General features: G+C 42.1%; 1 long non-coding RNA gene across 2 annotated transcripts in view; it reads right to left on the reverse strand.

Moving 5' to 3' along the window:
* Window positions 1-12,626, reverse strand: part of LOC141085230 (uncharacterized) — a 386,172-nt gene that overhangs the window by 129,507 nt on the left and 244,039 nt on the right. The window lies entirely within an intron of this gene.

Below are 12,626 nucleotides of genomic sequence, written 5' to 3' on the forward strand. Positions count from 1 at the left end.
TGTCAATTAATCATTCCATCATCAAACTTAGAGCCATTACAAATGTCTCCGTTACCCACTGCTGTCTGGGAGGAAGTGGCAGTCGATATAAATGGACCATTGCCAAATGGCCAATACATTCTCGTAACAATTGATGAATATTCTCGATACCCTGTCATTTCATTTATCTCTTCAACATCTGCTAATAATGTCATACCGGAGCTGGACGACATTTTCTCGGCATATGGTATTCCAAGAGTGGTCAAAACAGACAATGGACCTCCCTTCAATGGACATGTGTTTACACAATTTTCTGAATACATGGGATTCAATCACAGGAAAATCACACCTTGCTGGCCGCAAGCTAATGGAATTGTGGAACGTTTTATGCGCACTCTGGGGAAACGTATCAAGGCAGAGAGCCTGGAGCACATCCCACTGAAACAGTCATTATACAAATTCATGCGTAATTACCGCAATACGCCACACTCCACTACTAATGCTGTTCCAGCTCATTTAATGTTCAGCAGAACCCTGCGTATACGTCTCCCTGATGTGACCAGCCATCCCCGACCGAGTGACTCCTCAGTGAGATCCACAGATTTCTCCAACAAACAAGCCATGAAACGTTATGCAGACAGAAGGCGAAAGACACAGTCAAGTGCCATCGAAAGAGGGGATGTCGTGGTGGTACGTCAAAGACCAACCAACAAGACCTCACCTGTATATGGTCCTGCAAAATATTATGTTACTAAAAGGAAAGGCAGCATGATCACGGCTGAACGAGATGGACACTCCATAATGCAAAATTCTTCATATTTTAAAATCATACCGCAGAATGATGACAATGAACTCTCTTTGGGGGAAGATTTGGTATCCGATGGTGGAGAGGACCAACAAGAGGTAGCTGGTCCATCAATAATGAACCCTCTCAATGAGCCCAGACGTTATCCTACACGAGAGAGAAGAGCTCCATCGAGGCTTATTGAAGAAGTATAACTACAGTTTTGTTTTGTTTTTTTTTTTGTTTGTTTCTCTGGTCTTGGAATTGAACAAATAAGACTAAATGGACACATGATTTCTTTGGACGTTTTCATGTTGTTGCATTTATCAGTAATATGGGTTATTTATAGTAAAAAAAAAAAAAAAAAAAAAAAGGGATGATGTAATGTATAATAATTAGATCTGTCTCTTTTCTCTTTAAGCAAGCCAGACTTATGGGACTTGGGGGGTGGAGACAGGAGGGATGAGAAGGGAAGTTTCAGTTTCACTTCTGGGTAGCATGGTAATGCAACTGTTATGCTGTGTGCTGGAGGACGAAGAATAAAAGATATCTAAAGTTTAATACCTTGAATTCTTCATAACGTGTGGACATTACACCCTCATTCACAAATTTTCCTATATCTCTATATAATAATAAACTGGGTAGTTTGGTTAATGAATGATGAGATGCTGCTTTTTTCTGTACGGAATAAATTAAGTGAATTATACCAAGTACTGCACATACAGTGGGGTTCGGGGCCCAGATCTGCACAGGGGTCCACCGGGGGGATTCCCCTGTTACCCTATGGGCCAGTCCGAGCCGGCTGTGCACAGACTAACAACTGATTTGTGAGTTCTCAGTATTATACTCACTATCTAGTTCCTTACCAATGGTGACACACTCTATCTTTGCAGCTGCAGATTTTTTTTTCCAATGCAGGGAAAGATGGCTAGATGCCTATGTACAGATTGTGCAATGCAAGGACCGAGAGGAGGGGGATGGGCTGGGACTTGTCACTGGGGATTTCACTGCCGACTCTAAGGTTTTACTTTGGTAAAAGGAAGTGTCACTTTATGTGGTTTAGGAAAGATGTAAATGTTGGTACCGTGTAAGCCAGTAGATAGAAAAGTATTACAAGTTGAGAGTCCTCTGTGGTTGATATCTTTTAATGGCTAAATGAAAAGATGGTAACACATTGCAAGCTTTCGAGACTACTCAGGTCTCTTCATCAGGCATTGACTAATACAAAATCTGAAGAGTCACATATTTATGCACAACACAGCACAGAAAAAATGCAATAGATAAGACAAGTGATGTGAAGCAGAACTGTCATTATGGGAGATTGATAGACAGTTATGGCCATAAACATTGGAACTATTCATAGATAAGGAGTGTGAATGTTTTATTGTCCTCTGACTGTGGTCTGGTTCTGTGTTGTGATGACCCAAAAAAGTCTGAGGAACAAATTCCTTAATTGATGTAAAAATACATAAATCCATACGATGCAAATTGCCTATTCAGAAAGAAAGAGGACTTTACTCTACAGCGCCACCTATTGGTAGTAGCAGTCCTACAAGTCACAATTAACCCTTTAACAAGTCTTGTAATATGACTTACGATAAAGGCCAAATCAGAATCTCAATTTGCAGACACAAGCTATTGTTTGGAGCTATTGGCTCTCGTCAGTGCAAAGTATGAGAACTGATTTGGCTAGGTGAGAGGCTCTGAACTGAGGTCTAAGGGGTAAGGTTTCTCCTTGTGGAGAGTGACATGCCAGCTCTGGCTTGTCAAGGTAAGGAGGCTCCTCTGGGAAAATAATATGCAAATTGCCTCTTCAGAAATCTATACGACACATTCATTCCTGCTCTGACTATGTCAAAGGTTGTCATGAATTTATACTCCCAGACTCTTCTGTGTCTCTGAGAATGGAAATTACCTTTCAATACAAGTAATTTCATGTCTATGGTGCTGTGATCAGGGATACAAAAATGTTTTGTCACAGGTAGATCCATTCTTTTTTCTCTTATTGTGTGGCAATGAGAATTCATCCTTGTTCTCAGTTTTGCTCGGTCTCCCCCACATACAGACCACTAGTTGGATATTTAGTACAAATAATTATTCTAGTTTGGTGTACTTAATTATTTGTACTACATGTAGTGTACCATAATACACCAACCAGACTAAGAAGTTAATGCGAACAGGGGTAGCGAAAAATACCAATCATACAGACATACTGACGTACAACAGAGGCAAACACTGGGGAGGGAAGGATGGGATAAAACCAAAGTAGGAGAAGAAAGGGAATTATTACACTCTCAAAACCTAGCAACAGTCACAGATAAATTCACCAAACACCCTCTCCAATAACCACCAACAACCTTCAGCCATGCAGCATAAGCTAACTATGACAATGAGTGCTAGCCAGGGCCCAGATTATATGAGATGGGAGTGGCTAACAGTAAACAGCTGAGAGCCTTAATGCAGGAAAGCTTCTAGGAGCTCTCAACTGAGCAGATTATCCCCTGCACTGTGTGAGGTAGCGCTGTCATTTACTTGGGGAATTCTCGCTTGGCAGCGAACAAAACACATCCGGCTCTGGATTTTCCATCAAACATAGCAGCCCATGCGGTTTGTTATGCAGCATAAACCGATAGAAGCAATCAACAAAACTTCACATAAACAGCAGAGCATCCATTATAGCTTCCCTCTGTAAACCCAGTGTTCACACAGGTTGCTCAATGTCCAGCATACAGGCTCTCTTAGCCTCATTTATCTCGCCCACGTCAGGGTCTCCACATGGTTCCGTCACTCATGCTGCAGACGTCCATATCCCTCCAGGGAACTTTCAGGCTCTGGCAGCCATTACACACAGCCACACACCGGCTGTTAGCCAGGAGACAATCCTGCGCACGGGACCTTCCACTTTGGACCAACCAGGTCCCTGCATTCACCACATGTGACCTACCCTGGCCACATTATATGGTCTATAGCCACGCCCACCGGGTCACGTGACTATGACCTCATCACAGGTCCTTCAGGCATTTTCACACTCTTTACAACCGTGCTTTAAACACACCCCCTGGGTGGGTTTGTAGGTAACCAGGCCCCCCAACTCTCTAGTTACCTGGAGACTTCTCCCTCAGTATTAACGCAGCACCTCAGCAATGTCCTTGCTGATCACACATACATAAGTCTCCATCTCAAAGCCACCCACTTTGAGATGACACATAACGGCCACTCAACACTCTGCCATTCATCCCTTCTCCTGGGACCTACACACAGCGCCTCCTAGCGGACACAGTGGTTACTACACCACAACTGCTAAAAGAAACTTACACCGTTTAACATGAAGGTGAAGTGCTTCTAAGTTCTAATCTGTGCATGAGTAGGAGAAATCAGACACTGCGGTCTTCTGACTCCTCTCTGTCAAGGTAAACCCATGACAGTATCCCCCCTTCTACGAGGGACCTACGAAACCTAATAACTGGGTTTATCAGGTTGTGCCACAAGAAAAGACCGGATCAGCATGGTCGCATTTACATCAGATGCTGGTATCCACATCCTCTCTTCAGGCCTTTAACCCTTCCATTGTACCAGATACTGAAACAACTGACGAACTAAGTAAGAATCAATGATCTTTGCTACTTGAAATTCCAAATTTCCACCCACAATGACAGATGATGGTAGCGGTGATGGTACAGAGGACACAACAATTATTATGAGTACAGATCGATGAAACACATTATGGGTCTTAAAAGTGGGCGGCATAGCAAGACGGAGTGCTACGGGATTGACAACGTTTACAATCTTATAAGTACAGATGAACCTGAGACCTAGTTTCCAAGACAGAAACTTCAACTTAATGTTCCTTGAGGACAACCACACCAAGTCACCAACACACAGGATGGGACTCACCAAACGTCTTGGATCAGTCACACTCTTATATTTGGAACCCATCTTCCTAAAATTATTACACTGTGTTCCAAATTATTATGCAAATGATATTTTTCTATGATTTTCCTAAATAGTCGGTACAAATGACAGTCAGTCTAATAAAAGTCATCACCTGTTAGAGTATACATCAAATTTTATTGAAGAAACCTCCCAATGATAACCATATAATCTCCAAAATGAATAAAAACTCAAATTGCACTGTTCCAAATTATTATGCACAGTAGAATTTCTAAGCATTTGATATGTTTTAAAGAACTGAAAATGTTCATTTGTGGAATTTGCAGCATTAGGAGGTCACATTCACTGAACAAAAAAGATATTTAACTCCAAAACATCCTAACAGGCCAAGTTATATGTTAACATAGGAACCCTTCTTTGATATCACCTTCACAATTCTTGCATCCATTGAACTTGTGAGTTTTTGGAGAGTTTCTGCTTGTATTTCTTTGCATGAAGTCAGAATAGCCTCCCAGAGCTTCTGTTTTGATGTGAACTGCCTCCCACCCTCATAGATCTTTTGCTTGATGATACTCCAAAGGTTCTCTATAGGGTTGAGGTCAGGGGAAAGATGGTGGCCACACCATGAGTTTATCTCCTTTTATGCCTATAGCAGTCAATGACTCAGAGGTATTCTTTGCAGCATGAGATGGTGCATTGTCATGCATGAAAATGATTTTTCTCCTGAAGGCACATTTCTGCTTTATATACCATGGAAGACAGCTGTCAGTCAGAAACTCTATATACTTTGCAGAAGTCATTTTCACACCTTCAGGAACCTTAAAGAGCCCTACCAGCTGTTTCCCCATGATTCCGGCCCAAAACATGACTCTTCCACCTCCTTGCTGATGTCGCAGCCTTGTTGGGACATAGTGGCCATCCACCAACCATCCACTACTCCATCCATCTGGACCATCCAGGGTTGCTCGACACTCATCAGTAAACAAGACTGTATGAAAATTAGTCTTCATGTATGTCTGGGCCCACTGCTACCATTTCTGCTTGTGAACACTGTTTAGGGGTGGCCGAATAGTAGGTTTATGCACCACAGCAAGCCTTTGAAGGATCCTACACCCTGAGGGTCAAGGGACTCGAGAGGCACCAGCAGCTTTAAATATCTGTTTGCTGGTTTGTAATGGCTTTTTAGCAGCCGCTCTCTTAATCCGATGAACTTGCCTGGCAGAAACCTTCCTCATTCTGCCTTTATCAGCACAAACATGTCTGTGCTCAGAATCAACCACAAATCTCTTAACAGTACAATGATCACATTTAAATTTTGGGGAAATATCTAATGTTTTCATCTCTTGCACTATTTGATGCTTTTCAGCAGCAGAGAGATCCTTTTTCTTTCCTAAATTCCTTGAAACCTGTGCCCTGCTTAATAATGTGGAACATCATTCTTAAGTAGTTTTCCTTTAATTGGGCTCACCTGGTAAACTAATTATCACAGGCATTTGAGATTGATTTCAGTGATCCAAAGAGCCCTGATACACAATACCATCTATGAGTTTATTTGAAAAACAAAAAATTACATCTTTATGACACTTAAATCCAATTTGCATAATAATTTGGAACACAGTGTAGTAACCCCGTGCCATACGGATGTAATAGATGATGAAAAACGTTCCTCTTCAGAAAATCCAGAAGAACAATACCTATTAAATTAGATGAAATGAGGATGAAATCCGTAGGCCCTAAAAAGGGAACTTACCAGTAGACTCATTACAACAATTATTTACCGGAAATTCAGCTAGAGGTAAGTAGGTAACCCACTCATGATTTTCAGACACAAAATACGTAAGATAAGTCTCAAGATTCTGGTAACCGGTTCAGTTTGCCAATTAGACTGTGGGTGAAATGCTGAAGAGAATGACAGGTGAATCCCCAAATGAGTGCAAAAGGTTCTCCTAAACTTGGAAATAAACTGCACCCTCCAATCACACACAATTTCTTTAGGGATCCCATGTAATTTTACAATCTCTCTGATGAAAATTTGCAGCAACGTTTTGGTGTTCGGTAAAGCGGATAGCGCAATAAAATGTGACATTTTACTGAATCTGTCCACCACCACCAAAATTACAGTATTATCTGCTGACACGGGTAGGTCAGTGATAAAACGAGAGCAAGGTCTACTGGGAATTGCCAATGGTTGGAGTGACCCTGACGGACGAGTAGTAGAGGTCTTAGAATGCACACATACACTGCAGGCAGGAGCAGCACATGTCATGTGTATGTGATTTGCATATGTGGCGCCCCTGAGGCTCAGTCGCCACAGAGGTACTGCACCTTCTCCTAAGGTGCGGTGCCCCACCATCCTGGTATGTTGGGAACTCCTTTCCACACTCCAACACTCGCACCCCGCACAACAGGGTAGTTCTGCACATCACACTGAGGTCCTCTCTTCTCCTATATATTAGGAGCACCTCTGGTGGTTCCCTGCATGGAACACTGGATGTGCTGGGAGGTGGGTGGAGTTTAGACCCATATAAAAGGTTGGGAAGGTTTAGAATTACAGGTTCAGTCTGACAGAAGGTCAGTGCAGTAGGAAGTCACTCAGTGAGGATTGAGGATCCCTGGAAGAAGGGATGGAGGAAGGAGTGCTGCAGCTGCCTCAGTGACCTGAGCCAGCTGGCACGGGAAAGTAAGGAAGGTGGAGAGATGTAGAACTGTAACCTAAGCATCCATAGGAAGGAGAGACAAGTACGGAACGAAGGAGTAGAGAACAGAGAGAAGACGTGGGTTGGAAGAAGAACCCTGCCTTATAGGTTCTCAGCGCAAGGCCGGGGCCCGGTCCCTGAGGTTGTATGGACACTTATGGTTCTGCAGCAGACACCGGTGGAGTAATTGGCTGTAAATGCATTACTCCCATCCAAGACTTGAGGAACAACAGCAACACAGATAGAGAGCCGGGAGTGAGGCGTCCCCGAAGCAGGCTACAGCTGTCTGCCGTGCAAGTAAAGTTATAGGAACATCTAGTTAGGAGGCATTCCAGGGTTACTAAGAACTGGAGTGCTTTACACCACAAGGTGCATTGGAGGAGTCGTTCAGGAAAGGTACATGTTGGCGGAGTGTTGGAGAGGAGAGCCCTGACTTGCCCGGGAGGTTGATTGAGACTTTACCCCGGAGGACACGGCACGGAGGCAGGCACCAGTGTGTACCACGAACTGTGAGTAAAGCTTTGAAACTGCAAGCTCTGGTGTCCTCCATTCATTCGTCGCTAACACCTTCAGCACTGCTACATCTGGGTACCAGCATCCACACCATCCTGCACTCCTCCAGATCCATTGCACCTACACTGTCCTGGGACTACAGCTCCACCTGTGGGGAGCTACACCATCTTTGCTGCCCTACACCATCAGTCCTAGTGGATCTGTATGCAGCGTCGGCTTAACTTCTCCCTTGCCGAACACCACAGGTGGTGTCACAAACTATTCCATTAACCACAAAAACCACCATTGTTATTGGGCGCCCAGGGCCACGGACCGGGTCGCCGCCGCTGTGACACATCCCCCCTGACACCGGCCCAGTACCGAGTACCCCACGGCCCTAGGAGGGCGACCCACATACTTCCTGCCACATTCTCACTAGAAGTGTCCGGCCTCACTGTGGGCATTCTCCAGTTCCCACAGGAGCGGCGCATGTCATGTGTATGTAGTGTTGAGCATTCCGATACTGCAAATATCGGGTAACGGCCGATATTTGCTGTATCGGAATTCCGATACCGAGTACCGATATTTTTACAATATCGAATACCGGAATCGGAAGTTCCCATAATCCAATGAGCCAGTTGTGTTAGCCATGTTAACTAATGGCATGGCTGTGATTGGCTGCTGAAATGATGTCATCATGATGCGCGGTCTTTGCGGGCCTGCCGCGGGTCTGTGCGGGCCTGCCGGGGGTCTGTGTGAGCAGGCATCGTCCGATGGGACTACAAGTCCCATCGGGCGATGCCTGCTACAATGACAGTGATTGACACATTAGCCAATGATGGGACAGTAGTAGTCCCATCATCCGGCTAATGTGTTGAATATAAAAAAAACAAAAAAAAACCCACATGCATGCTACATACTACATATATACTACATTCATACAGCATACATACATACTACATACATACTACATTCATACAGCATACATACATACATACTACATACATACTACATACATACTACATTCATACAGCATACATACATACTACATACTACATACATACTACATTCATACAGCAAACATACATACATACTGCATACAACATACATACTACATAATACTACATACATACATACATGCATACTACATTCATACAGCATACATACATACTACATATAACATACATACTACATACATACTACATACAATACATTCATACAATACATACATATAGACATACAGTACATATAACATAGAGTACATACTCACCATCACTTGTCACTTTGATCCCCGAAGCCAGTGTCATTCTAACTGTAAAAAATAATAAAATAACAAACAACTGATATACTCCCTGATCCGCAGAAATCCACGAGTGTCCCACGACGATCTCCTGCAGTGCATCACTGAGAGGTTACTATAGTTTACTGGTCTCACTTTATGGCAAAAGCTGCATGGGAACTTTCTCACACAGCAATGCCAAAAGTGAGACTAGGGACTATTTTTTTTACAGTGGCGGAGGAATACAGTGCGGAAGGATACCTACCTCCCGTCATTGTATTCCTGGGGCCCCTAGAGAGCGGTCACATCAGCTGATGCTGCTGTTCTCCACGGGAGATCGTCGTGGGACACTCGTGGATTTCTGCGTATAATGGAGTATATCGGTTTTTTGTTATTTTTATATTTTTTACAGATGACACTGGCTTCGGGGATCAAAGTGACAAGTGATGGAGTGTATGTACTCTATATTATGTGTACTGTATGTCTATATGTATGTATTGTATGAATGTATGTTGTATGAATGTAGTATATATGTAGTATGTATGTTGTATGAATGTGGTATATATGTAGTATGTATGTAGTATGTATGCTGTATGAATGCAGTATATATGTAGTATGTGTAGTATGTATGTAGTATGTATGTATGCTGTATGAATGTAGTATATATGAAGTATGTATGTAGTATGAATGTAGGATATATGGAGCATGTATGTAGTATGTATGTACTGTATGTTGTATGATTGTAGTATATATGTAGTATGTATGTATGTTGTATGAATGTAGTATGTATGTAGTATGTATGTATGCTGTATGAATGTAGTATAAATGTAGTATGTATGCATGTTGTATGAATGTAGTATATATGAAGTATGTATGTACAGTTGTGGCCAAAAGTATTGACACCCCTGCAATTCTGTCAGATAATACTCAGTTTCTTCCTGAAAATGATTGCAAACACAAATTCTTTGGTATTATTATCTTCATTTAATTTGTCTTAAATGAAAAAACACAAAAAGAATAGCCCTAAAGCCAAATTGGATATAATTCCACACCAAACATAGAAAGAGGGTGAACAAAAGTATTGGCACTGTTCGAAAAATCTGACAGAATTGCAGGGGTGTCAATACTTTTGGCCACAACTGTATGTTGTATGAATGTAGTATATATGTAGTATGTATGTAGTATGTATGCTGTATGAACGTAGTATATATGTAGTATGTATGTAGTATGTATGTTGTATGAATGTAGTATATATGTAGTATGTATGTAGTATGAATGTATGTTGTATGAATGTTGTATATATGACGTATGTATGTAGTATGTATGTATGTATGTTGTATGAATGTTGTATATACAGTCATATGTTAAAGTTTGGGCACCCCTATTAATGTTAACCTTTTTTCTTTAAAACAATTTTGGTTTTTGCAACAGCTATTTCAGTTTCATATATCTAATAACTGATGGACTCAGTTATATTTCTGGATTCAAATGAGCTTTATTGTACTAACAGAAAATGTGCTATCTGCATTTAAACATAATTTGACCGGTGCAAAAGTATGGGCACCCTTATCATTTTCTTGATTTGAACACTCCTAACTACTTTTTACTGACTTCCTGAAGCACTAAATTGGTTTTGTAACCTCATTGCGCTTTGAACTTCATAGCCAGGTGTATCAAATCATGAGAAAAGGTATTTAAGGTGGCCACTTGCAAGTAGTTCTCCTATTTGATTCTCCTATGAAGAGTGGCATCATGGGCTCCTCAAAACAACTCTCAAATGATCTGAAAACAAAGATTATTCAACATAGCTTTTCAGGGGAAGGATACAAAAAGTTGTCTCAGAGATTTAACCTGTCATTTTCCACTGTACAATACAGCGCACTTTGCACAAGGAGAAGCTGTATGGGAGAGTGATGCGAAAGAAGCGGTTTCTGCAAGCACGCCACGAACAGAGTCGCCTGAGGTATGCAAAAGCACATTTGGACAAGCCAGTTACATTTTGGAAGAAGGTCCTGTGGACTGATGAAACAAAGATTGAGTTGTTTGGTCATACAAAAAGGCGTTATGCATGCGCTGTATTGTTGACCGATGCACAGTAACACCATCTGCAGCAAGATGATGCTGCAGGTCTTTGGAGGTGGTCTGTGGATTGTCCTTGACTGTTCTCACCATTCTTCTTCTCTGCCTTTCTGATATTTTTCTTGGCCTGCCACTTCTGGGCTTAACAAGAACTGTACCTGTGTTCTTCCATTTCCTTACTATGTTCCTCACAGTGGAAACTGACTGGTTAAATCTCTGAGACAACTTTTTGTATCCTTCCCCTGAAAAGCTATGTTGAATAATCTTTGTTTTCAGATCATTTGAGAGTTGTTTTGAGGAGCCCATGATGCCACTCTTCATTGGAGAATCAAATAGGAGAACTACTTGCAAGTGGCCACCTTAAATACCTTTTCTCATGATTTGATACACCTGGCTATGAAGTTCAAAGCTCAATGAGGTTACAAAACCAATTTAGTGCTTCAGGAAGTCAGTAAAAAGTAGTTAGGAGTGTTCAAATCAAGAAAATGATAAGGGTGCCCATACTTTTGCACCGGTCAAATTATGTTTAAATGCAGATTGCACATTTTCTGTTAGTACAATAAAGCTCATTTGAATCCAGAAATATAACTGAGTCCATCAGTTATTAGATATATGAAATTGAAATAGCTGTTGCAAAAACCAAAATTGTTATAAAGAAAAAAGGTTAACATTAATAGGGGTGCCCAAACTTTAACATATGACTGTATGTAGCATGTATGTATGTTGTTTGAATGTAGTATGTATGTAGTATGTATGTATGCTGTATGAATGTAGTATATATGTAGTATGTATGTATTATGTAGAATGTTCAAATTCAAAGAAGCTTTATTGGCAGGACTAAATATACATTAGTTTTGCCAAAGCAAGTGTACAGAAGGGAATGGGGATAGGGACTGTAGGGATGTTGGGTACGGCCTGTAGGAAAGGTGGATGTGGGAAGATCCAGGATGGGGCTATAGAAGTCCATGGCATAGGGAAGGTGGATGGGGGGATGGGGCAGATCCAGGGTGGGGCTATAGAAGTCCAAGGCATAGGGAAGGTGAATGGGGGGCATGGGGCAGATCCAGGGTGGGGGCCATGGAAGTCCATGGCATATCATAGTTCTCTTTCTCTCAGTCTATGACATTCGCTTACATATTGCACTGCTATCTCCACTGCTCTCTCTTCTTCCCCCAGCAGGATATATGTTTTCTCTTCCTCTTTCATGGTGATGAAATCCGGGAAGAGATGTGAGAGTCCCTGAAGTGAGTGTCCCTCACTGCTGAGTATTTGGGGCAGTGTAGCAGAAAGTGGGTCTCATCCTCCAGGGCCTCCTGGTCACAGTGTTGGCACAGTCTTTCCTCCATGGGCTTGTAGCTCTGCCTGTGTCGGCCGGATTCGATGGCCAGACTGTGGGCACTGAGTCTATATCAGCACAGGATCTTGC

The sequence above is a fragment of the Dendrobates tinctorius genome, unplaced genomic scaffold (assembly GCF_039654945.1).
Source record: "Dendrobates tinctorius isolate UK_male_01 unplaced genomic scaffold, ASM3965494v1 ptg000028l, whole genome shotgun sequence".
Taxonomy (NCBI): domain Eukaryota; kingdom Metazoa; phylum Chordata; class Amphibia; order Anura; family Dendrobatidae; genus Dendrobates; species Dendrobates tinctorius.